Raw genomic sequence first — 9,032 nt, 5'->3', positions numbered from 1 at the left:
CGGTAGAAGTATGAGACTTGGGTTTGATGTTTGTAAGAACCAACAAAAGAATCAGTTGAGCCAAGGGAATCATGTCCTCCCTATGGTATCTCATGGGAACCCTAGATGGGTTCAGCTCAACTGATTTCCCTTTCAAAAGTAGGGCAGCAGAAATCGAATCAGTATCCCGGTGAAGCCTTAAATCTTGGTGGTAGGTGTCTCTCTCCTCGGCTCCTAGATGGAGCGGTTCACCCAGGACACGGTTAACTGCATCCCGATCGAACGCAACAGGACGGCCGAACACTCTAGACGTCCATGTGAATGGCTCGTCATCGTTCGGCAGTGCGTTCGCGTAGAACTCACGCACTATTGCGATATCGTAATGCTCCAGGGGGGATATTAACCGATCCCACTTTTTGCTATTAATCAACCCGGCGAATGTTCGGTTCGTGCCTTCAGGGTTGATTAAAAATCTCTTTTCCGACAAAATCTTTCGCTTTTCCAAAGCAACATATCTTGCTGCTTGCTTTGGCCCGACAAATTTGTCGGTGTCGAATTGTATTGGTACGGGACGGGAAGTGTTCCCGCCCTTTCTCTTTTTCGAAGCTCCGGACTTGGATTCCATCTGCACAGACATAGAGAGGAAACAACACAACACAAAACATATTAGAAAGCAACACAGAATTCCAACTACTGTCATGGTCGCTGCTGCTTCGCCTAGCGAGAACCTAGCGAAGCTTCGCTACAGGTTCGCCTAGCGAAGTGGCAGCGAAAGCTCGCCACTGATTCGCCTAGCGAGTTGCTAGCGAATCTTACGGGTTTTTGGGTTCTGCAATGTTTACACTGAAATTTTGGCAAAACCCAAGGTCTCATGGTATCTATTTCAGAACAAAATGATTTATCAAGAAAGGCATTGTTCTAATGTACATGCAAATCTACACCCACAGGCTAAACCTAATGTACCCATTCCACCAAATTCACCCTAAATGACATATACATCAGAAATTTACAAAGTTAAAACATAAAGAAATGGAATTAGGGCAAACCTTAGTGAAAAAGATTGATTGAATTTGAAGTGCACAGTGAGGTTTGCAATGCAATGTAACCGTTTAGGGTTTGAGTGAGATGAAAAGTGAGAGAGTGTTTGTGAGGTTGTTAGTGAGTGCTTCAGTTCAGAGTTATAAAAAGAAAAAATGCACTTGGGCCCAAAAGAGTGGCCTGCTGAGAATTAAATGAGTGCTGCCACGCAGCGCTCGCTGCTGCTTCGCCTAGCGAGCAGCTAGCGAATCCGCTCGCTACTGCTTCGCCTAGTGAGCACCTAGCGAGCATGACAGCATTTGTTTTTTTCTTCAAAAATAGCATTCCTGGTACATTCAGCAAGGTTTAACAATTGGAATCCCAATACGACACCACAGAAAAACTGTAAATACTTACAATGTTGGGGTGCCTCCCAACAAGCGCTTGTTTAACGTCGGATAAGCTCGACGGTGCGATGCTCACAGAGGAGCATCCAAAGAAATAGCACAGCTCTCGCGATCCACATGACCGCCGAGATAAACCTTCAAACGTTGGCCATTAACGGTCCAACTCTCCTTCTTTTCCATGTCCTCAATGACAATAGCTCCGTACTCCTTAACTTCTTTGACCCGAAATGGCCCGGACCATTTTGGTTTCAACTTTCCGGGGAATAACTTCAACCTGGAATTGAACAATAGGACCAACTGCCCGGGTACAAATTCTTTCTTTCGAAGCTTTTTGTCATGATATTTTTTTACCTTTTCTTTGTACAACCAACTTGAGTGATATGCGGCATTGCGCATCTCTTCCAACTCGAGCAGTTGCACCTTCCTTTTCTCACCTGCCAAATCCTTTTCAAAATTTAAAAATTTCAGAGCCCACAAGGCTTTGTGCTCCAATTCGACCGGCAAATGGCAAGTTTTACCAAACACCAATTGAAAAGGAGTGAGCCCAATTGGAGCTTTAAAGGTGGTACGGTATGCCCATAACGCTTCATCCAATTTTTGTGACCACTCTTTTTTCAAATTTGACACAGTTTTTTCGAGAATTCTCTTAATCTCACGATTAGAGACCTCGGCTTGCCCATTAGCCTGTGGGTGATACGGAGTTGCCACTCTGTGTGATACACCGTAATGTTTTAAAATGCTTTCCAACGGTGCATTACAAAAGTGTGACCCTCCGTCACTCATCAACACTCGGGGGGTTCCAAAACCGGAAAATATGTTTTTCTTCAAAAAGTTTATTACCGTTTTCGCATCCTCCCGAGGTGAGGCAATCGCCTCAACCCACTTAGAAACGTAATCAACTACGACAAGCATATACTCGTTACCATAAGAGGGTGGAAATGGTCCTACAAAATCGATGCCCCAACAATCAAATACTTCAACCTCTTGGATGTTTTGGAGAGGCATCTCGTCTCTCTTACCAATCCCACCGCTTCTCTGGCAACTATCACAACTTTGCGCATGGGTATGTGCGTCTTTGAAAATAGTGGGCCAATAAAATCCTGACTGAAGGATTTTAGTGGCCGTTCTCACCCCATTGTAGTGTCCACCGTAAGGCGAGTTGTGACAATGCCAAAGGATGCTCTGCGCTTCATCGCCAGTAACGCGTCTCCTTAAAAGGTTATCACTACCCAACTTAAACAAGTACGGGTCATCCCATACGTAATACTTGGCATCCGAAAGAAACTTCCTTTTTTGGTTCGAAGTTAGGTCGGGAGGCACAAAACCACTAGCCTTGTGGTTCGCAAAGTCTGCAAACCACGACCTAACTTGAATTTTGAAAAGTTTTTCATCAGGAAACTCTTCCCGGATTTCCTTCTCTGAAGCGGTAACCTCCACATTAACTAAGCGAGACAAATGATCCGCCACCAAATTTTCCGATCCTTTCTTGTCTTTGATTTCAACATCAAATTCTTGCAACAAGAGGATCCAACGGATGAGCCTTTGCTTAGAATCCGGTTTGGTGAGCAAATATTTAATCGCCGAGTGGTCGGTATATACTACGACTTTAGACCCTATAAGATAAGACCTAAACTTTTCAAGCGCATACACTATCGCAAGTAATTCTTTTTCAGTGGTGGCATAGTTAATTTGAGCCTCATTAAGAACTTTACTTGCGTAATGTATCGCATGAAATTTTTTCTCTTTTCTTTGGCCTAATATCGCTCCGATTGCATAGTCGCTCGCATCACACATTAGCTCAAAATTTAAATTCCAATTTGGAGCGACTATAATTGGAGCGGTAACCAATTTTTCTTTCAAAGTCTCAAAAGCTTGCAAACATTCATCGGTTAAGAGAAATACCTGGTCCTTAGCTAGCAAATTACTCAAAGGCTTAGCTACCTTTGAGAAGTCTTTGATAAAGCGCCGATAGAACCCGGCGTGCCCCAAAAAGCTTCGGATTCCCTTCACATTCACCGGAGGAGGTAACTTTTCAATCACTTCAACCTTAGCACGATCAACTTCAAGCCCTCTTGAAGAGACTTTATGGCCAAGCACTATCCCCTCGGTCACCATGAAGTGGCATTTCTCCCAATTAAGCACAAGATTGGTCTTCACACATCTTTCAAGCACCGTTTTCAAGTTTGCTAAGCATAAACTAAAGGAACCACCAAATACTGAGAAGTCATCCATGAAGACTTCCATTGTTTTCTCAATAAGGTCGGCAAAAATGGCTTGCACACATCTTTGGAAAGTCGCCGGTGCACTGCACAACCCAAAGGGCATTTTTCGGTATGCGAAAACTCCAAACGGACATGTGAAAGCCGTCTTTTCATGATCGGCCGGGTCAATCGCAATTTGGTTATACCCGGAATAGCCATCCAAGAAACAATAGTATTGTTGCCCTGAGAGTCTTTCGAGCATTTGATCCATGAACGAGAGTGGAAAATGATCTTTTCGAGTTGCGGTATTCAACCGCCTATAATCAATACACATTCGCCACCCCGTTGCAACTTTAGTAGGGATCAACTCATCCTTGTCATTTCGGATCACGGTAATTCCACCTTTCTTCGGAACCACATGCACAGGACTAACCCATGGACTATCCGAAATCGGGTAAATCATTCCCGCATCCAACAACTTGACAACTTCCTTTCTAACAACCTCCTTCATAGTAGGATTTAAGCGGCGTTGTGGTTGAGCTACCGGCTTAAAATCCTCTTCCATTAAGATCTTGTGCATGCAATAGGAAGGACTAATTCCTTTGAGATCGGAAAGAGTCCAACCCATGGCTTCTTGATTTTTTTTAGCACATTGATCAAATGGGCTTCTTCATCATTTGACAAAAGGTTGCTTATGATGACCGGCTTTGCTTCGGTCTCATCTAGGAATACATACTTCAAAGTAGAAGGTAACATTTTCAATTCGATAGGCGCTTTTTCGTCATTAACCTCCTTCTTCAAGTCTTCTTCCTCAACTTCCCACGGTTGTAGTTCGTTTAAACCATCAAGTTCCCTTAAGCATTCATCAAGAGCTTGCTCTTCTTCAACTGTGAAAACTTCAAATGAGTCATCAAGAGCTAACTCCATAGGAGATATCTCATGAATATGCTTAGAAACCTCCAAAATTGCCTCTTCGATCACATCGATGCGAAAGCTATCACTTCTATCTTTTGAATGCTTCATTGCTTCGAATAGATCGAATGTAACTTCTTCATTTTGGACTCTCACCTTCATCAAACCGTCATCAACGTCTATCATCATGCGCGCGGTTTTCATGAACGGTCGGCCCAGAATGAGCGGAGCATCATCATCCTCTTCCATATCAATAACAATAAAATCGATCGGGAAAAAGAATTTGTCGACTTTAACCAAAACATCTTGGGCTACGCCATGAGGATGGGTAGTCGACTTATCGGCCAATTGCAACGTCATCCGGATGGACTTAATTTCAATGTTGCCAAGCCTCTTTACAATAGACAATGGTATAAGATTAATGCTTGACCCCAAATCAATTAGTCCTTTTCCGACATAGATATCACCAATTTTAACCGGCAAAGTAACTCGTCCTGGATCAACCTCTTTTTTCGGAAGCGTCCTTTGAATAATTGCACTACAGCTCGCATCTAGGACAATGGTCTCCGGTTCCGTATACCTCCGTTTTTTTGTAAGTATGTCCTTCATGAATTTGGCATACTTGGGCATTTGCTCCAAGGCTTCGGCAAACGGAATGTTGATTTGCAGTTGTTTAAAACTATCCATGAACCAGGCGTAATGCCGTTCATTCTCCCTTTTGGATGGAGTATGTGGATAAGGAAGGTTTTGGATTGGAGTAGCGCTTACTACCTCCTTTCCTTTAGCAACCCTAGAACTTCTCGCTCTTTTCTTTTTCACTTCCTCCCCCATTACTTCACCACTCTTATTTTTCTCAATTTCCACACTTTCTTTCTTTTCAACTTCACCATTCTTTTTGTTCTTTTCACTTTCTTCCTCACTCCACTCCCCCACTTCACCATCAATATTATCCTCCAATATTTCCTCCTCATTTTTTTCTTTTCCTCTCTTCGTTCACTCTCATCTCTTTTTTTATTCTCACTAATCAACTCCCTCCCACTTCTCGTCGTGATCGCTTTACAATGCTCCTTAGGATTTGTTTGCATGTTCGCCGAAAAGGAAGGACCGGGTTGTTGTTCCGCTAGTTGCTTAGCAAGTTGCCCAACTTGAGTCTCGAGATTTTTGATTGTCGCATCATTGCTCTTTTGATTAGCCATTGACATTTGCATAAATTGTGTCAATGTCTCTTCTAATTTTGAAGTTACGACCGGCGGTTGTTGAGGTTGATAAGGATTTTGGGGAGGGTTTTGACGGCTAGAAGAACCACCCCCATAACCTTGGTTATGGTAATAATTACTCCTAGGTTGGAACCCTTGATTCCCTTGGAAGTGTTATTGTTGATTTTGAGGATGTGATTGATAAGGTTGTTGTTGATGTTGTCTCGGTTGGTAGTCCCGTTGGTTTGCCATGTAGTTTACTTCTTCGAACCCGGGAGGTGGACAAAATCCGGTGTCATGCTCACCTTTGCAAAGCTCACAACAAGCTATTTGTTTAGCTTTTGAAGGTTCTCTCAACTCTTTTATTTGCTGCGTTAAGAGTTCCACTTGTTGTGAAATGAGTTTGTTTTGGGCAAGGATGGCATCGTTCGTCCCAAGTTCAAGCACTCCCGACTTCTTCAAAGAGTTGCCTCTACTTTGACTTTGAAGATCATTTAGAGCCATTCTATTTATGATATTTGTAGCTTCTTCGGCGCTTTTAGACAATAAAGAACCACCCGAGGTAGCATCCAACAAAGTCTTGCAGTTTGGTTGAAGTCCATTTTTGAAAATATGGATTTGAGTCAATTCATCAAAACCATGCCCTTTACACTTCCGAAGCATGGATTTGAATCTTTCCCACGCCTCATTTAATGATTCGTTGGTTCCTTGTGAAAACACTGAGATGGCTGTCTTGGATTCCATGAACCGGTTGTGGGAGAAAAATCTTTCGATGAACTTCTCTTCCAACACGTTCCAGTCTGTCATGACGGCTGGTGTTTGATCTAAGTACCAATCTTTTGCTTTGCCGAGCAAAGCGTGGGGAAATAATCTTCTGAACAACGGTAGCTCTTGAGCTTGATCAACTCCGGCCGCCAATGCTATCTCGTAAAATTTGGTGAGAAAAGCAAAGAGATCTTCATGGTCCATTCCGGTGAGTGGACTTCCATATAGTAAATTAAGAGTTCCCGTTTTGATCTCGGCTTGCCTTCCCGTGTGGTTGGCAAACTGAGCAGTATTCCTTGGACTGTTTACACATGGAGTGGAAATGGGCAGTGGTGGTGGTTCCATGATAGGTATGAGCGGTGGTGGATGTGTGGTAGAAGAACTTTCTCCTTGTTCTTGTCGTTGTCTAGCTTGTTGCCTCCTTCGTCTCGTTCTGCTATTCAGCCTCCTTGCGGTTCTTTCGATCTCAGGATCAAAAAGAAGTTCGTCCACAGGAATCTGCCCTCGCATAAAACGAAAGCTGCACACTAAACCAAACAAATTACAAGCATAAGTCGAAAGCTAAAAATTAAGCAACTATTGTGATGCTCGCAATATCAATTCACAATCCCCGGCAACGACGCCATTTTGTTGATTGTATTTTTAAGTGTCGGGTTTTTGTTATCGTCTTCACAGGGATTGTGAGATATCGCCGCCTTTCGACAGTTGTTTCAATTCTTAACTCGTAGTAACAAGGGGGTTTTTGGTTTTAGTCACGGTATCTTGCATAAAAGTGTAAGAAATTATGGTAAAAGGTTTGGTTTTAATATTTGAGAAATATTGCCAAAGTTAGGGTTCGACGATCACTTTGCATGTATATGTTTGATCAACAAAACTTATAAACTCCTTTAGATGATAAACTATTTCACAAAGTCCTCCCAATGTGTTTATCTCTAACACACATTGTGAGTTTTCCCATTTTGATCCATTGTTTATCTCTAACACAATCTATCAAAATGACAACTTTTTGGTTCAACCTTATGGTGAACAAAATCATTCATTACTATCTCTAGCTAACAAACAAGATTGGATGAAAACCTAGGTAAAGAGTTGGTAAACATCTCTCGATCATAAACCAACACAAAGAGTTTTCAATAAGAACAAAGTTTTCACCATATATTCACCATTAAAGAGTTTACAAATGAAGATCATCCCATTTACACACAAAGCTAATGATCATCTACATCTAACCTTGACAAAATGAATAACTTAGCTACTCATTTTCATGGTAGCTTGGTCAAAAAGTTTCGGAAGAAGGTTGATCAACATCCGAGTCGAATAATCGAGATTGGATGGGAATCCACCTTCTTTTTGTGAAAGGTTGTTAAGAGATGAAGAGAAATGATTTCTAGGTCACAAAGTATCTCTAGAGCAATGCTGGAAAAATATCTAAAAAGTACAAAAGTATGGAGGTGTAAAGTATGGCTCCAAAAAGTAGCCCTTGCTACTTATAGTGCTGCTACTGAGCTGTCATGCTCGCTAGGCGAGCAGAATGGCTCGCCTAGCGAGCCCCAAAATGAGGCACCTGAGGCACCTGCACCCAAAGAAATGTCCTTTGCCAGATTGACATGTTCGCTAGGCAAACAAAACCTTCGCTAGGCGAAGCCCACACTTCACCCTTCGCTCCAGCGAGCTTAGGAGGTTTTGCTACTAGAATTGCTCGCTGGGAGCTCGCTAATGGCTCGCCTAGCGAGTGAGTGCTGGCTGCGCTTTTGACCAAGTTTGGACGTGTTCGCTACACCCTTCGCTGGCTGCTCGCCTAGCGAGTTTGTTGATGTTTGCCACTGTAAAATACTGGAGCTCTTCGCTGGGTTCTCGCTGGGCGCTCGCCTAGAGAGCTCTTCGCCACAACCCTCGCCTAGCGAGCAAGCTGATGAATGCATCCTTTTTTTGGTCCCTTTGCCAACTTTCTTGTGGCTTCATTTTCTATTATTTCATGCCTAATTCCTGCACAATAACACACAAATCAAAGGTACCAAGATCGTTTATCATTGTATTGCAATTCATCAAAAACAAAGGTGGTTTCGAACACTTTAGCAAGGAAATGGAGTGAAAGATGCCCATATTTGATAGCTCAAATAAGCACTTTATGGTATCTAACACCTAGTTAGGAGGTCAACTTTCAAGGATCATAAATTGGTCAATTTTTATGATATGAAATCCATTCAAGTTTCATGATTAAATTCAAGATGTCCTCTATAACTTTTATTCTTGGAATAAATTCAAATTCAACTTGAAAATGCATGTGCCAAGAGGAAACGTTATAGGTCATTTTGGGCCATTACCATTGAACAAGTGATTTTCCTCAACTTCTAAAATACATAACTCATTCATGCCAATCCAAAATAAGGTCAAATTTGTGACCAAATTGAAGAGGTTTGAAAGATATACAACTTTTATGAAGGAACCTTTTCAATTTGAAGCTCATAGCAAAAGTTATTCAAGGTGGAAGAAATGAACATTTGGCTTGGTACTTAGAAAATATTCATTTATGTTTGATTTTCCAAACTTCCACC

This window comes from Lathyrus oleraceus, chromosome 6, assembly GCF_024323335.1.
Source record: "Lathyrus oleraceus cultivar Zhongwan6 chromosome 6, CAAS_Psat_ZW6_1.0, whole genome shotgun sequence".
NCBI classification, from domain to species: Eukaryota; Viridiplantae; Streptophyta; class Magnoliopsida; order Fabales; family Fabaceae; genus Lathyrus; species Lathyrus oleraceus.
The sequence above is the reverse complement of the archived record's forward strand: the minus strand, read 5'-3'. Positions refer to the sequence as shown.